Consider the following 17,628-nt stretch of genomic DNA (forward strand, 5'->3'; position numbering starts at 1 on the left):
ACATGTGTTTCTACATAAAACATATATGATCATGTAACAGCTTAACATGCATGTTAGTATATCACACATAGATCTGTACAATAATTGTATGCACCCTAAAGACATTTCTGAACCCCCAAAGTCTAAAGAAAGGTCTCGACTCGAAAAGTCACCTATTCCTTTTCTCCTCTGACCCGCTGAGTTACTCCAGCACATTGTGTCTACCTTCACATTTATAGGCAGGGAAACAGGCCCTTCGGCCCAACTCGCCCACACCGGCCACCACCCTGGTCCCACTTGCCTGCGCTCGGACCATAACCCTCCAAACCTGTCCTATCCATGCACCTGTCCAACTGTTCCTTAAACGATGGGATAGTCTCAGCCTCATCTATCTCCTCTGGCAGCTTGTTCCATACACCCATCACCCTCTGTGTGAAAAAGCTACCCCTCGGATTCCTATTAAATCTTTTCCACTTCACCTTCAGTCTATGTCCTCTGGTCCTCGATTCCCCTAGTCTGGGTAAAAGTCTTCTGAAGAAGGGTCTCGACCCGAAACGTCACTATCCCTTCTCTCCATAGATGCTGCCTCACCCGCTGAGTTCCTCCAGCATTTTTGTCTACCTTCCATTTTTCCATCATCTGCAGTTCTTTCTTAAACATCATAATATGTCACCCCACAATAACCTAATAATGGATTTATAAAACACACAATCTTTTCGCACTTTTGGGATGCTATAAGTACCTCAATAGCATCCTGCACTTCCCGGATATCCGTTGGCCCATCTATAAGTCTTCCTTCATTTCCATTCCATTCTATAAATCTTCCTCTCTCAACCCCTGCACATAAACCACTAGGATGTTGCTTATTGTTCTCAGCTTGTAGCACACTCCCGGTTATCTACTGTTACCTGAATTTAAATCTTTTGTGCAGATTCTAGCCTGTGACACACTCTCAGATAACCATTCACAACATTGCACTGTCCGTATCTCCTAATTAGATGCCCCCCAGATAACACACTCATTAAGTAAACCCCTAATAACACACTTGTTAAGTACCCATACAGCAGTATCTTTAATTCACTTGTGAGTTAAGATTGTGCAGACTTTGTGGAGATCTGCCTTAAAATACACTCTCAGTCAGATGATATTGCTTTTACCATCACTGTCAATATATATTTTTTTTTTTTTTCAATTTACTCGTGTTCAGAGCCAAGATATCACAAAATATTTTTGGTGATCAAGGATTAGCCATGCTGAGTGATATTGGCACTAAGCTGCCCCTTGAAATGCTGGAACAATTTTCTTCACAAATGATTAAAAATTAATGAGCTGTTTCAGAATGGACAAACGCAAGCAAATAACAGAGATGTTTGGTACCTGCTTAATAAAATCCCGTCTCTGTGGAGTTGCTCGTACAACCTCGCGTGAAATTCTCCACTCTGATCTCCCTCCTGCTACAACCCTGGCATTACCCTCTCCACCACGACACGGATATCATCCCGACTGCAACTGGTAATGGATGGACAATATCATGTTTTATGTATTGACAGCTGTCCTGGTTTTACACTCTCAGCCCCTCCCTCCCTCCCTCCCGCGATCAGCTGTTCATGAATAATTCACTGGACACAATCCATTGCACAAAAGGAGCCCGTGCACAAGATCCAGGCATCGTTTAGCTGCGCTCGCGCACACACACACACACACACACACACACACACACACACACACACACACACACACACACACACACACACACACACACACACACACACACACACACACACACAGATACACACACATACACAGATACACACAAACACACACACATACAGATACACACACACAGATACACACAGATATACACACACACACACACACACAGATGATACACACACACACAAACAGACATACACACACACACACACACACATACACACACACATGATACACACACACATACACACACACACAGATGATACACACACACACACACACAGATACAGAGATACACACACATACAAACAGATACAAACACACACATATATATACACAGACAGATATACACACACACACAAACAGATACGCACACACAGATGATACACACACACACAGATACAGAGATACACACACATACAAACAGATACAAACACACATATATACACACAGATACACAGACAGATATACACACACACACAAACAGATACGCACACACAGACACGAAGACACACACACACACACGAAGAAACAAACACAGGCAGGCATGCACATGTAGACACATACACAGCCACACACTCACACTCAGATGTACACACACACACAAACACATACAGAAACACACACACACACACGCACACAGAGATACACACACGCACACACAGACATGCACACACAGACATGCACACACAGACATGCACACACAGACACACACGACACACACACGTGCGCACACACACACAAGACCGGCTGTCAGTGATACGCTAGGATGGAACGGGACCTGTCCAAGTGCTGAATTGCTTTTCAGACGTTCTTACAATAAGCTGAAGGCTGCCGTTCATCCTCCACGCTTAGAGTCATAGGATCACGCAGCATGGAAACAGGCCCTTCGGCCCAACTTGCCCATGCTGACTGAGATGCCTCATGTAAGCTAGACCCATTTCCCACATTAGCCCCATATCCCTAGAGGCATGGAGGCATACAGTGTAGAAACAGGCTCTTCGGCCCAACTTGCCCACGACGACCAACATGTCCCATCTACACTATTCCCACCGGCCTGTGTTTGGTCCATACCCCTCTAAACCATTCCTATCCATGCACCAGCCCAAGTGTATTTTAAATGCTGGTTTTAGTACCTGCCTCAGCTACTTCCTCCGGCAGCTCGTTCCATATACCCACCACCCTCTGAGTGGAAAAAGTATGCCCTCAGCTTCCCATTAAATCTTGCCCCTCTCACCTTAAACATATGACCTCTGGTTTTTGCTTTCCCTCCCCTGTAAGGGTCTGTGCATCTACCCTATCTCCCCCTTCATGAATTTATACACCTCTATACGATCACCCCTCAGCCTCTTGCGCTCCAAGGAATAAAGACCACGTCTGCCCAAACTTCAGTCCCTCAAATCATGGCGCCATCTTCTCTGTGCTCTTTAAGCTGAGTTTAGTGCAAGATAAAGTCCAGTAAAGTCCGATGAAAGAAGTCTTCTTCTTCTTCTTCCGTGTGGCGTGCACAGCCTAAAGTTGTTGGACAACTTGTTCTATTTGATCTTCCATTTGTGCACGTAGAGTTGATTGCGTTAGTCGAAACAGGGCGGACCACGTGAAGGATGCAATCTTCCACCCCAAAGATAGTCTGAGGGTCCCCAATAAGGTAGATAGTAGCTCAGGGCTGCTCTCAAAAAGCTTTTCACTGCTCCTCGGTACATGTGACAATAAACTAAACTAGATATTGACACTGGCGCAACATCAGGCATGTTCATGTTACTATAAATAAATAATATCAAGCACGACTGTGCAGAATATGTTGTAACAATCAAAGACACTGTACAAGAGTATATTGCAAACATTGTCACATGATGACATCCTTCCTTCACCAGGGTGACCAAGACTGAACACGCGCTCAGCGTGTGGCCTCATTAACATCTTGTAGAAGTGTATCATCGGCCCCATAACCTGACCTAGAAACCCTGTGTGGTGTACGGTGTAAAAGATGCACCATGCCACTAATTCGAGTCGAAAGAAAGCAATGATAGGCACAACACAAAGCGCTGGAGGAACTCAGTGGGTCAACCAGCAACTTTGAAGGGTATGGACAGGACCGCTCTCTAGTTGGTAGTGACATGAGATAACCTGCAGCCTCAGAGTTTATCATAGGACCATCCCATCTACAAACAGATGGACACAAAATGCTGGAGTAACTCAGCGGGGCAGGCAGCATCTCTGGATAGAAGGAATGGGTCACGTTTTGGGTCGAGACCCATCTTCAGACTGAGAGTCAGGGGAGAGGAAGACACAGAGATCAGGAAGTGTAAGGCGTGAAAAATGAGACATCAAAGGGGGTGGGGTGGGAGATTGCAACCTTCACGTGGTCCACCCTGTTTTGACTAATGCAATCAACCCGACATGCACAAACAAAGATCAAATAGAACAAGTTGACCTGCAACTTTAGGCTGTGCACGCCACACGCAAGAATAAGATCAAAGGGGGGTGAGTTTCAAGGAAAGTGTAGAATAGATCATCGTTTTCACTAAACCATTCCATTTATCACGTATCTGCGCATGTGGATAGCTCGATTATAATTTCCGCTGATGAGTTTAGTCTAGTTTATTGTCACGTCTACCAAGGTAAAGTGAAAAGCATTTGTTGCGGGCTAACCAGTCAGCGGAAAGACAACACATAATTACATTGGAGCCATCTACAGTGTACAGATACATGATAAAGGGAATAACGTTTAGTGCAAGATAAAGTCCAGTAAAGTCCAATCAAAGATATTTGTTTAAGAAGGAACTGCAGATGCTGGAAAATTGAAGGTAGACAAAAGTGCTGGAGAAACTCAGCGGGTGCAGCATGTCTCATTTCGGGTTTCGGCCCGAAACGTTGCCTATTTCCTTCGCTCCATAGATGCTGCTGCAACCTATGCAGGTCCCCATGACCTGCGTGGGTTTTCTCCGGGTGCTCCGGTTTCCTCTCACATTCCAAAGACGTGCAGGTTTGTTGGTTAATCGGCTTCTGTAAATTGTCCCTACGGTGTTGGATAGAACTAGTGCAGTGGTTCTTGACCTGCGGGTCGGGACCCCCATGGGGGGGGGGTCGTTTGGGGCATTACAGGAGGACATGAAGGGGTCATAAATAACATAATCATTTGTTGAGCCCATTTTTAGGAACCTAACAAAGGCACATACCACACACAGTATTTTATAGACAATAGATAATAGGTGCAGGAGTAGGCCTTTCGGCCCTTCGAACCAGCACCGCCATTCAATGTGATCATGGCTGATCATCCCCATTTTGTTCGCGTATGCGCGTACGTATGCGAAAAAGGTTAAGAACCACTGAACTAGTGCATGAGTGAATGCTGGTCGGTGCAGACTCGGTGGGCCGAAGGGCCTCATTTCATGTTGCGTCTCTCGACGACAGAAAATAGAACACTGAAAAGTACAGCGTAAGAACAAGCCCTTCGGCCCACAATGTCTGTGAGGAGTATGATGCCAAAACCAACTCCTATCGATCTGTACATAATCCATATCCCTCCATTCCCTGCATATCCATATGCCCATCCAAATGTCTCTTCAATACCACTACTGTACCTTCGTCAGCCACAAGCCTCAGCAGGCCACTCCATGCATTCACCACCTTCCGTGTGTGAAGAAATCTTGCCCCGCACATCTATATAATATTAAAACTCTGTGGCTGGCTGTCTGTGTGTGTTTCTGCCTGACTTGTGAGTGCCAGCCTTTGATTCGTGCCTTTGATTTGTTGCTACGCCAACACCAGACCCAGAAACGCCCAGATTTTTTCCATTTCGGTAGAGATTTCACTTTTCATTCCAAGTATCCACTCCTCATTAAATTTTGGCGTGTTTATGTACACATTTTTAATAAAATCCTTCTCCCCCCTCCCCCCACTCACTAATTTTGTCGCCTCCTGCTGACCAGCGACCATAACAGCTGCTGGCGCCCGCCTCTCGCCTCAAAGGCGCCATTTAAAAACAGCCGCACTGCTGAGTCCTGAACGGCTTGAGTTGGAGGACCAAGTCTCCCGTGGGGGCTACGGGCAGGGAACGGCTGCATTAGGAGAGCAGACTCAACGGGTCTGCACTTGGTCTAGTCTCCTTTAAACGTTGCCCCTCTTACCTTCAAGCCTCAACCTTTAGCATTTGAATTTTCAATCCTGAGAATAAAGGATATTGCTCGGTGCTTCAGCGACCTGTATTCAGTTTGCAATTATCCGTTTCTTTGAGCCCTGAAAGGTTGTCCTTTTTAATATGTGTCATGTGCAACCAAGATTAACCAATATTATAACCAGGAATCCATCACCACGACAATATATTTAATCAGGGGAGGTTTGCCACTTCATTGTCTTAGCACTTAACGGATCTTGGCCTTCTGGTGTGCTCATGCACAAATACTTTAGTTTTAATTATTATTCAAATAGACTCCATTAACAAAGTCATTGGTTTCACTACACATTTGCCTTATTTAATTCACTGTGACAATTCACCACCTCCTTTTCGCATTTCATCAGGTCAGGCCCCGTTGTGCCCTCATTTATTTTTAGGCCGCCTCGGTTACCATGACACTTTTGTTTTCCCTGCGTAGAATTGTGGGTAATTGATGTAATGGAGGACTTTAAACCTCTGCAGAAGACGACCATCCCCCTTCTCTCACCTTCATGACAGCTTCACTGCGCAAATGAAAATAATCTCCTGGGGTTTGAGGGATGGGAGGAGAGAGAGAGAGAGGGGGGTCAAGGGGTCATGGCGATTCCATGAACACATAATTCTGAGAAAACAAACATATAAGAGCATAGGTCATAAGTGATAGGAGCAGGATTAGGCCATTCAGCCCATCAAGTCTACTTGTCCATTCAATCATGGCTAATCTAATGTTATCCATAACTCAACAATCGGCAGTAGTTTAGAGATACAGCGCGGAAACAGGCCCTTCGGCCCATAGGGTCCGCGCCGACCGGCGATCCCCGCATATTAACACTATCCTACTCACAATAAGGACAATTTTTACATTTACCAAGCCAAATAACCTACAAACCTGTAGGTCTTTGGAGTGTGGGAGGAAACCAAAGATCTTGGAGAAAACTCACGCAGGTCATGAGGAGAACGTACAAACTCCGTACAGACAGCACCCGTAGTCGGGATCGAACCCGGGTCTCCGGTGCTGCATTTGCTGTCAGGCAGCAACTCTACCGCAGTAAAGGGCGGCACGGTGGGGCAACGGTAGATCTACTGCCTTTACAACGCCAGAGACCTGGGTTCGATCCTGACTACGGGTACTGTCTGTACGTTAGTTTCCTCCGGGTGCTCCGGTTTCCTCCCACACTCCAAAGACATGCAGGTTTGTGGATTCATTGGCTTGAGTAAAATTGTAAATTGTTCCCAGTGTGTGTAAGATAGTGTAAGAGTGTGGGGATCGCTGGTCGGCCGAGGGGCCTGTTTCCGTGTTGTGTCCATAAACTAAACTAAACTGAACAGCTCAACTCCAATGATTCGTCAGCTAATCTGGAAGTCATATTGTAGAGATTAATTGAGCACATCCATGCCTGAGAATCAATGCCAAGATGGGGAGGAAGCCTTCGCCTGCCATCAAACAGCAGGGTGAAATATAAACCAAGCATTTTTTCGATCCTCACAAAGATCCAGCTTGCGATTTTTGGCAGATATGCTTGAAGGCTTCCCATCCATCCTTGAATAGTTCAGGCTAACCACATTATCTGGCATTAGCATCACCAGTGGCTCAGTTATTCAGAAGGTTTTTGCCACTGGTCCCCCTCCAAATGCTCATTCCACCCCCGCACCTCAGGGCGGCATGGTGGCACAGCGGTAGAGTTGCAGCCTAACCCCTGTCCTGCTTAGGAAACCTGAACGGAAACCTCTGGAGACTTTGCGCCCCATCCAAGGTTTCCGTGCGGTTCCCGGAGGTTTTTGTCAGTCTCCCTACCTGCTTCCACTACCTGCAACCTCCGGCAACCACCTGCAACCTCCGGGAACCGCACGGAAACCTTGGGTGGGGAACCAAGTCTCCAGAGGTTTCCGTTCAGGTTTCCTAAGTGGGACAGGGGCATAAGGCAGCAGCTCTGCCAGATGCACCACTGTGCCGCCACTATGTGTATAGTAGATACAAAATGCTGGAGTAACTCAGTGGGACAGGCAGCATCTCTGGAGTTGGGCCGTTGGGCCGATGGACCTGTTTCCACACTGTATCAATCTATGACTCTCTCTGTGAGTCTATGACACTGAGAGAAAACCCACAGGCAGCACCAATAGTCAGGATCGAACCCAGTTCTCTGGCAGCAACTCTACCGCTGCGCTGCTGTGCCTCCCTAGTATGATGTGGCAAATACTGGCTTAGCACGGGCACACTGTTCGTTGTGTCATGTTTCCCACACAAGCCGGCCTGCCAGCATCCATCAAACAAACATGACATCACTCCACGTTATCTCCAGCTCACCAACAGCCAGCTCCCGAAATAAAGATGCTCTCCCTCGCCTGAAAGAGCATTGTGTTCAGATCGCTACCCATCTGAAGGCCAAATAAACAGTTTGGTCATATTAAGTGCGGACGGAAAGGTCACCAAATCTGCAGGGACTGGTTCCTAATGGCCTTGAACATTCTCTGCCAGGAAGCAGCACTCAGCTCAAGAGACGAGTTGGCAATCGGAAATACGACTTGTTAGCACAGCGGTTCCTAAATCCTGGACCGCATAATGTCCTCAGCCAACAATCGGGATGCAGAAGGTTAGACCAACTATACATATATATATATATCTATTTGTAATATATATACATATGAATGTGTTTTTTATGACTTTTGGTAGATCAAATTCTCTCCTGGGATAAATAAAGTTCTATCGTATCGAATCGTATTGTATATATATATATATATATAGACAGTACCTCAGCTTCACCACTTAGGGTCACAGGGTCATAAGTGATAGGAGCAGAATTACGCCATTCGTCCCATCAAGTCTACTCCGCCATTCAATCACGGCTGATCTATCTCTCCCTCCCAACCCCATTCTCCTGCCTTCTCCCCATAACCACTGACACCCGTACTAAGCAAGAATCTATCTATCTCTGCCTTAAAAACATCCATTGACTTGGCCTCCACTGCCTTCTGTGGCAAAGAATTCCACACTCACCTCCTTCTGACTAAAGAAACTCCTCCTCATCTCCTTCCTGAAGGAAAGTCCTCTTATTCTGAGGCTGTGGCCTCTGGTCCTAGACTCTCCCCCAGTGGAAACAGCCTCTCCACATCCACTATATCCAGGCCTTTCACTATCGGTAAGTTGCAATGAGGTCCCCCCTCATTCTTCTACACTCCAGCGAGTACAGGCCCAGTGCCGTCAAACGCTCATCACATGTTAACCCACTTAATCTACACTTGTAGGTTAGGCTCACAATGCCCAAGAAAGACCCAACATTATGTGCTATACATAACAATACGTACAAGATCGCCAGTGTGCGGAGCTCCGTTCGGCGCGGTCTGTTGGCTTGGAAGCCGCAGGCTCCGGTGGGAAGGCGGCCGTTCCTGGCACCCCAAGCTGCTGGGGGTTCTCCCGACGCCGGAGTACCATCACCCAGCGAGAACATCGGGCGCCGTGGCGGCGACTGTGGAGGCCTCAATAGGCCCGACTATGGGTGGACAAGAGGATGGGGACTGGACTCTGTGCCTTCCCCCACAGTGGAAATCACTGTGGGGGGATGTTTTGGTGTTGAATTTCTTTATGAATACTGTGTTGTATTTTTATTAGTGTGCTGCAAGGACATCAGAATTTCCCCTGAATAAGGGGATTAATAAAGTATCTATCTATCTATCTATCTATCTATCTATCTATCTATCTATCTATCTATCTATCTATCTATCTATCTATCTATCTATCTATCTATCTATCTATCTATCTATCTATCTATCTATCTATCTATCTATCTATCTATCTATTTTACATATTCTGTGCTGCTGCAAGTAAGAATTTCATTGTTCTATCTGGGACATATGACTACAAAAAACTCCCGACGCTTGAACTTCCTAAAAAATGCAGCCCAACAATGGGCGTTGTATCCAATATACCATTGAGCATTTGGTTGAAAGATGCAGCATGCAATAGGACCTTCAGCCCACCAAGTCCATGCCAACCATCAATCACCCACTCACGCAGTCTGAAGAAGGGTCTCGCCCCGAAACATCACCCATTCCTTCTCAATAGACAATAGACAATAGGTGCAGGAGTAGGCCATTCGGCCCTTCGAGCCAGCACCGCCATTCAATGTGATCATGGCTGATCATCCACAATCTGTACCCCGTTCCTGCCTTCGCGCCATATCCCCTGACTCCTCTATCTTTAAGAGCCCAATCTAGCTCTCTCTTGAAAGTATCCAGGAAACCGGCATCCACCGCCCTCTGAGGTAGAGAATTCCACAGACTCGCAACTGTGTGAAAAAGGGTTTCCTCATCTCCATTCTAAATGGCTTACCCCTTATTCTTAAACTGTGACCCCTGGTTCTGGACTTCCCCAACGTTGGGAACATGTTTCCTGCCTCTAGCTTGTCTAAACCCTTAATAATCTTTTATGTTTCAATAAGATGCCCTCTCATCCTTCTAAACTCCAGAGTGTCCTTCTAAACTCCAGTGTCCCAAGAGATGCTGCCTGTCCCGCTGAGTTCCTCCAGCTTTTTGTGTCTACCTGTTCACACTAGTTCTATGGGGCTCATGTTGTTGACCTCCCCGTGGTGAACCCTGTCAACTGACCTCAGTCAGGCGAATGACAACAAACAGAGACAGCAGCAGAAATGCATCCTCAGTCACCGCAGCTCGGCGCCAAGCTGGAGCATGCGCTATTTTTAGGGCGGGCACCTACGAATGTCGAACCGGATGGCATCAACCTGCTGCAGACTTCCGCTGCCTCAAACGCAAGAAGAAGAAGACACTAGTTCTACGCTTTCCCACTGCCCCCCACACGTGGGGCAATTTACGGAGGCCAATTAATCTACAAACCTGCATGGTTCAGTTTAGCTTAGCTTAGTTTAGAGATACAGCGTGGAAATAGGCCCTTCGGCACACCGAATCATTGATCACCCTTTCACAATAGTTCCGTGCAATCCCACTTTTACATCCACCCTGACCACACTAGGGGGGCAATAAGCAGAGCCCAATTAATCTCCAAACCTGGCACGTCTTTGGGACGTGGGAGGAAAGCTGAGCACCAGGAGGAAACCCACCTGGTCACAGGGAGAACGTGCAAACTCCACACACACACACAGCACCCGTAGTCAGGATGGAACCCGGGTCTCTGGCGCTGTAAGGCAGCGACTCTACCGCTGCGCCACCGTGCCGCCCATGCAGTCTGATGCAGCGTAGCATGTGAGCGCCTTTTTAAATAGATTCAGGTGTGCCTTCTCATCTGATCTTGAGAAAAAGGGACAGAGACTTCTCATCGCAGTCCAGTGCCTGTAGGCACACACCGTCAGCAAGAATGATTTGTCATTAAAAATTAAAAGCCAAAAACACTGCAGTTGCTGGAATTTCCAGCATCTCCTTTGTCATTTAGTTTGGTTTAGAGATACAGCGCGGAGACAGGCCCTTCGGCCCACCGAGTCCGTGCCGACCAACGATCCCCGCACATTAACACTATCCGACACACACTAGGGACAATTTACATTTAATACCAAGCCAATTAACCAACAAACCTTTGTGTCTTGGGAGAAAGCTGAAGATCTCGGAGAAAACCCACGCAGGTCAAGGGGAGAACGTACAGACTCCGTACAGACAGGCACCCGTAGTTAGGATCGAACCCAGGTCACCGGCGCTGTGAGGCAGCAGCTCTACCCCTTATCAAGATTATGAAAGGGAAATTAAAATGTTGCACAGCAGATTCTCACTGGGCTGCCACCTTCGTAAGGGCCTGTCCCACTTTCACGACTTAATTCAAAACCTCTGCCGAGTTTAAAGGACCTAAAAAAAAAATCAAGATTGTGGTAATCTACGAACTCTTACGACCTTCCACGACTATGTTCACGAACTCCTACGAGTATGTCTACGAATTCCCACGACTATTTCGATGCCCTCCTTACGAGTAAAAAGTTGCAATTTCTTTCATCCCGACAATTTCTTTACTCGTGGACAGTTTTTATCGGGCTGGAAAAAACATCCCGTCTTACCTGATGCCACGAGTACTTACGGCTGGCATAACGGGCCGCTACGATATATCTACGAACTGCTACGACCTCCTACAGACTCGTTACGGACATTCTGCGAGTTTGAATGAAGGGGAAAACTCGGGAGGATTCGTGAAGAACTCGTGGAAGTGGGACACAGTGGGCCCTTTAGGCAGCCCCTGGGGATCGTAGAAGACCTGCTCACCACTGTTCTGAGTGAAGAGACACGTGTGTGAAGTTTTTGTTTAATGTGGAACAGGTTCGATCCCGACCTCGGGCGCTGTCGGTGTGGATCTTGCACGTTCTCCCTGTGACTGTGTGGGTTTCCTCCGGGAATTCTGGTCTCTTCCGGTTTCCCACTTCCCTCTGGTTCTTGATTCCCCTAACCTGGCTAAAAGATTCAGGGACAGGTTCTTCCCAACTGTTATCAGGCAACTGAACCATCCTCCCAACAACTAGGGGGCAGCGCTGAACTACTGTCTACCTCATTGGTGACCCTCGGACTATCTTTGATCGGACTTTACTGGCTTTACCTTGCGCCGAACGTTATTCCCTTATCATGCATCCGTACACTGTAAACGGCTCGATTGTAATCATGTATAGTCTTTCCGCTGACTGGTTAGCACACAACAAAAGCTTTTCACTGTACCTCGGTACACGTGACAATAAACGTAAATAAATCGGAAATCCATTCCGCTCGTGATATTATACACTTCTATAAGATCACCTCTCAACCTCCCGCACTCAACTCTAACTTTAATCTTCAACCCACAAATTCATTTAGAATCATAGTTATTTCACCGATCAATTTTTGACATGCCGGTTGAAGAAAGTTGACCAATAAGTCCCATCAGAAGACAGGCTCTGATCCGAAACATCTCCTGTCCATTCCCTCCGCAGATGCTGCCTGACCCACTGAGTTCCTCCAGCACGTCTTGCTTTGCTCAAGATTCCAGCATCTGCAGTTCCTCGTGTCTCCCATGCACCTGCTCTTTCTCCATTACCCACATTTTTCCTTTGCAAAGTCATTTAACTCCTTTCGGAAGGATGCCAGTGTGTCTCAGACCCGACCATCTCACTGGATTTTTTGTTTAGTTCAGGGATTCATCGTGGAAACAGGCCATCGGGCCACCGAGCCCGCACCTACCAGCGATCCCTGTACACTAGCACTATCCTACACACTAGGGACAATTCACAATCTTTTTCCGAAGCCAATTAACCGACAAACCTTTGGGATGTGGGAGGAAACTGGAGCACTTGTAGAAAAATATCGTCCTTCTACTGTATTATGTTGAGTCGCTGCCTTACAGCGCCAGAGTCCCGGGTTCGATCCTGACTACAGGTGCATTCTGTGCGGAGTTTGTACATTCTCCCTGTGACCACGTGGGTTTTCTCCAGGTGCTCCGGTTTCCTCCCACATTCCAAAGACGTGCAGGTTAGTCTGAAGAAGGGTCCCCGACCTGAAACGTCACTCATTCTTTATCTCCAGAGATGCTACCTGATCCGCTGAGTTACTCCAGCACTTTGTGTCTATCTTAGGGTTTGTAGGTTAATTGGCTTCTGTAAATTGTCCCTAGTGTTTACGGTAAGAAAATAGGATAACACAGAACGGGGCTTATATTCACTGGAATTGAGGAAGATCTTATGGAAACACATAAAATTCTGGATTGGACAGGCTAGAGGTAGGAAAAATGTTCCCCATGTTGGGGAAGTCCAGAGCCAGGGAACACAGTTTAAGAATAAGGGGTCAGCCATTTACGATGAGATGAGGAAAAAAAATTTCACCCAGAGAGTTGTGAATCTGTGGGATTCTCTGCCACAGAAGGCAGTGGAGGCCAATTCACTGGATGTTTTCACGAGAGGGTTAGATTTAGCTCTTAGGGCTAACGGAATCAAGGGATATGGGGAGAAAGCAGGAATGGGGGACTGATTTTGGATGATCAGCCATGATCATATTGAATGGCGTTGCTGGCTTGAAGGGCTGAATGGCCTACTGCTGCACCTATTTTTCTATGTTTCTATGATTCTAACTAGTGTTCTATAGTCAGCATGAACTTGGAGGGCTGAAGGGCCAGTATCTACACTTTATTTTTAAACTAAACTAAACAAAACAACTGTGTAGGAAGGAATTTCAGATGCTGGATTAAACCGAAGGCAGACACAAAAAGCTGGAGTAACTCAGCGGGCCAGGCGGCATCTCTGGAGCAAAGGAATAGGTGACATTCTGGGTCGAGACCTTTCTTCAGACTGAGAGTCGGGGGGAAAGGGAAACGAGAGATATGGATGGTGATATAAAGAGATATAGATCAAATAAATGAAAGATATGCAAAAAAGTAACAATGATCAAGGCAAGGTGGAGCCCACAATGGTCTATTGTTGGCTGTGGGGTAGGTGATAACGTGTTATACAGCCAGTGAAACTCAGCAGGGCGACAGTGAAAGTAAACAGCTTTCCACTGTATCTCATTGCACATGACAATAATGAAACAATAACAGGATCAAAGCTAACTTCGAGCCCCTTAGTTGACAAAAAGACATTCCAATCACGAACCTCGCGACCCCCCAGTAAATCTCAATTAAAAGCCCCCGCAACTTCTAGCAGCCACTGCTGCCTTTAATTAACATGTAGCGCACACACCTGCGACTCTCACCACCCACCACCAGAGACCGGGCGCCATTAATACTAACTGGCAGATTGCCACATCACACCATCCAATTAGCTGGTGTACTGCGACGCATTTTTAAAACAAATATGCAGGCACGCTCAGAGTGACACTTCGCCGAAGCCCTAAAGCTAATCTAAACACTTCGCAGAGACTCCACAAAGTCAATCGTTTAAACGACACCATATCAATCTACGAAAGAAAAAGCTTTAATTTCGTATTATATTTACGGTATGCAACTAACATCTGACCCCTTGTATGTTGTGGGTGGGATAAGTGTTAAACAAGACAATGAGGCCTTGTCTACATTTCTCCCATTCAAAGCAGTAATGTGTAACTCTATTCCACTTGAGCATCTATACACAAGGCAGTTTCCAATCAAAGTGCCAGATGCTGATTTATTACTACATCATTAACACTCCGGCATTAAATTCAATCAACAGCCTGGTTTGACAATGATATGGATAATCCCCTTTCTTCCACAAAACGTTAATTGGATTTTTCAGTCAGATTTGTCAGAAGAATGGGCCCGACCCAAAAAAAGTCACCTATCCATGTTCTCCAGAAATGCTGCCTGACCCGCTGAGTTACTCCAGCATTTTGTATCTTTTTTTTAATCCCTTTTCACAAGTTCACAAGTTATAGGTGTAGAATTAGGCCATTCGGCCCATCGAGTCCACTCCGCCATTCTATCATGGCTGATCACTGCCTCCTAATCCCATTTTCCTGCCTTCTCCCCATAACCCTTGACACCTGTTCTAATCAAGAATTTGTCTATCTCTGCCTTAAAAATATCCACTGACCCTTAGGTTAGTTTAGTTTAGAGGTACAGCGCGGAAACTGGCCCTTCGGCCCACTGGGTCCGCGCCGACCAGCGATCCCCGCATAATAACACGATCCTACACACACCAGGAACAATTTACCAAGCCGAGTAACCTACGTACTTGTACGTCTTTGGAGTGTGGGAGGAAACGGAAGATCTCGGAGAAAACCCACCCAGGTCACGGGGAGAACGTGCAAACTCCGTACAGACAGCACCCGCAGTCGGTATCGAACCCGGGTCTCCGGCGCTGCATTCGCTGCAAGGCAGCAAATCTGCCCCTACGCCACCGTGGCCCCCCTCACTTTTGTTTGGCTTGTGGATGTAGGGTTGCAAGTACTGGAACTATTTTTTACAAAATTGGCAATAAGCTGCCTTCCTGACCCATCTTGGGAGGGAACTGATTCAATTCAATGCATAGCGAAGGGTCTCGACCTGAAACGTCACCGATTCCTTTGTTCCAGAGATGCTGCCTGACCCACTGAGTTACTCCAGCTTCTTGTGTCTATCTTTGATTAAATTCAATGATACTTTGTGGGTACATATACCTAGATACAGTGAAATTTGTTTTTTAAATGTTACCAACTGTCCTGGCGCTGTTGGGGATTGTAGTTTATCTTCTAGACAATAGACAATGGACAATAGGTGCAGGAGCAGGCCTTTCGGCCCTTCGAGCCAGCACCGCCATTCACTGTGATCATGGCTGATCATCCCCAGTCAGTACCCCGTTCCTGCCTTCTCCCCACATCCACCGACTCTGCTATCTTTAAGAACCCTATCTAGCTCTCTCTTGAAATCTTTCTTCGCTTTTATGTCGCAGCTGGTAGAGCTGCTGCTTCACAGCGCCTGAGATACAGGGTTCGATCCTAACTCCAGCTGCTGTCTGTGTGTGCAGTTTCCTGTTTCCACACTTTAGTTTGTAAACTAAACTAAACTAAATTAATCTAAACTAAACTAAACGTGCATGTAAGTTCACATAAACGATAACAATATAAAATATTCAATAATAATATATTGTTTTTGTGGAGGCTACTGGTAAAGGTGTTGCTGCCTCACAGCTCCAGATACCCGGGTTCGATCCTGACTACGGGTGCTGTCTGTACGGAGTTTGTACATTCTCCCTGTGACCATGTGGGTTTTCTCTGGGTGCTCCGGTTTCCTCCCACACTCCAAAGACGTGCGGATTTGTAGGCTAATTGGGTTCGCTAACCGGAGAGAAGGAATGGGAGGCGTTTCGGGTCGAGACCCTTCTTCACGCTGAGAGTCAGGGGAGAGGGACACCAGGGATATGGAAGGGTCAGGTGTGAAAACGACAGAGTCCAATAAAGTCCAATTAATGATAGTCCGAGGATCTCCAATCAGGTAGATGGTAGGTCAGGACCGCTCTCTAGGATGGTTCAGTTGCCTGGTAACAGCTTGGAAGAAACTGCCCCTGAATATGGAGGTGTGCATTTTCAATGATCAACTTGGCTAGGTTCATGAATAGATCACGGGTCAGCATGGACTTGGTGGTCCAAAGGGCAAGTATCTCTAAACTAAGCCTAAGTCAAACTCACAAACTTACCTTATCAAAACACAAAATGTTGGAGTATCTCAGCGGGTCTGGCGTCAACTGTGGAGGATGTGGGATAGGCAACGTTTCAGGTCGGGGCTCTCCTTCAGTTTGAAGAAGGGTCCCGACCTGAAACGTCGCCCACCCCCGTTCTCCAGGCCCACTGAGATACTCCAGCATTTTGTGCTTTGCTCAAGATGCCAGCGTCTGCAGTTCCTTGTGTCTCCAACTGTGTATCTCATTGTTGGAATCCAATGTTAGTAACCCTAGACAGGACTGGGGCCCACGATCTTTTAGAGGAAGTACCGGGAACTGGTCCAGGCACCATTGAGTGACAAAGCCCAGGCCAGTTGATCAGCTTGTGCCGTGCAGAGCAGTCGCTCCGAGCTGGACCGATCCCCACAGTGCCAATTGCCAGTTTGCAGCGAAGATAGATGCAAAATTCTGGAGTAACTCAGCAAGACAGGCAGCATCTCTGGAGGGAAGGAATGGGAGACGCTTCGGGTCGAGACACTTCTTTAGACTAAGAGTCAGGGGAGAGGGACATGAGAGATATGGAAGGGTAGGGTGTGAAAACGAGTCCAGTAAAGTCCAATTCCGATAGTCTGAGGGTCTCCAATGAGGTAGATGGAAGGTCAGGTTGGTTCAGTTGATAAGATCGTAAGTGATAGGAGCAGAATTAGGCCATTCGGCCCATCAAGTCTACTCCGCCATTCAATCATGGCCGATCTATCTCTC

At 46.8% G+C, this 17,628-nt stretch overlaps 1 protein-coding gene across 14 annotated transcripts in view; it reads right to left on the reverse strand.

The window, feature by feature from the left end:
• The window catches only part of nfasc (neurofascin), a 185,420-nt gene that overhangs the window by 127,927 nt on the left and 39,865 nt on the right, over positions 1-17,628 (reverse strand). For 13 of the 14 annotated variants that reach the window (XM_033042834.1, XM_033042832.1, XM_033042829.1 and 10 more), the window contains exon 3: positions 1,357-1,488. The exons of the other annotated variant lie outside the window; for it this stretch is intronic. The gene's annotated coding sequence lies outside the window, so the exon portion shown is untranslated. The remainder of the gene's footprint in view (positions 1-1,356; positions 1,489-17,628) is intronic. 14 annotated transcript variants of the gene reach the window in all.

This window comes from Amblyraja radiata, chromosome 24, assembly GCF_010909765.2.
Source record: "Amblyraja radiata isolate CabotCenter1 chromosome 24, sAmbRad1.1.pri, whole genome shotgun sequence".
NCBI classification, from domain to species: domain Eukaryota; kingdom Metazoa; phylum Chordata; class Chondrichthyes; order Rajiformes; family Rajidae; genus Amblyraja; species Amblyraja radiata.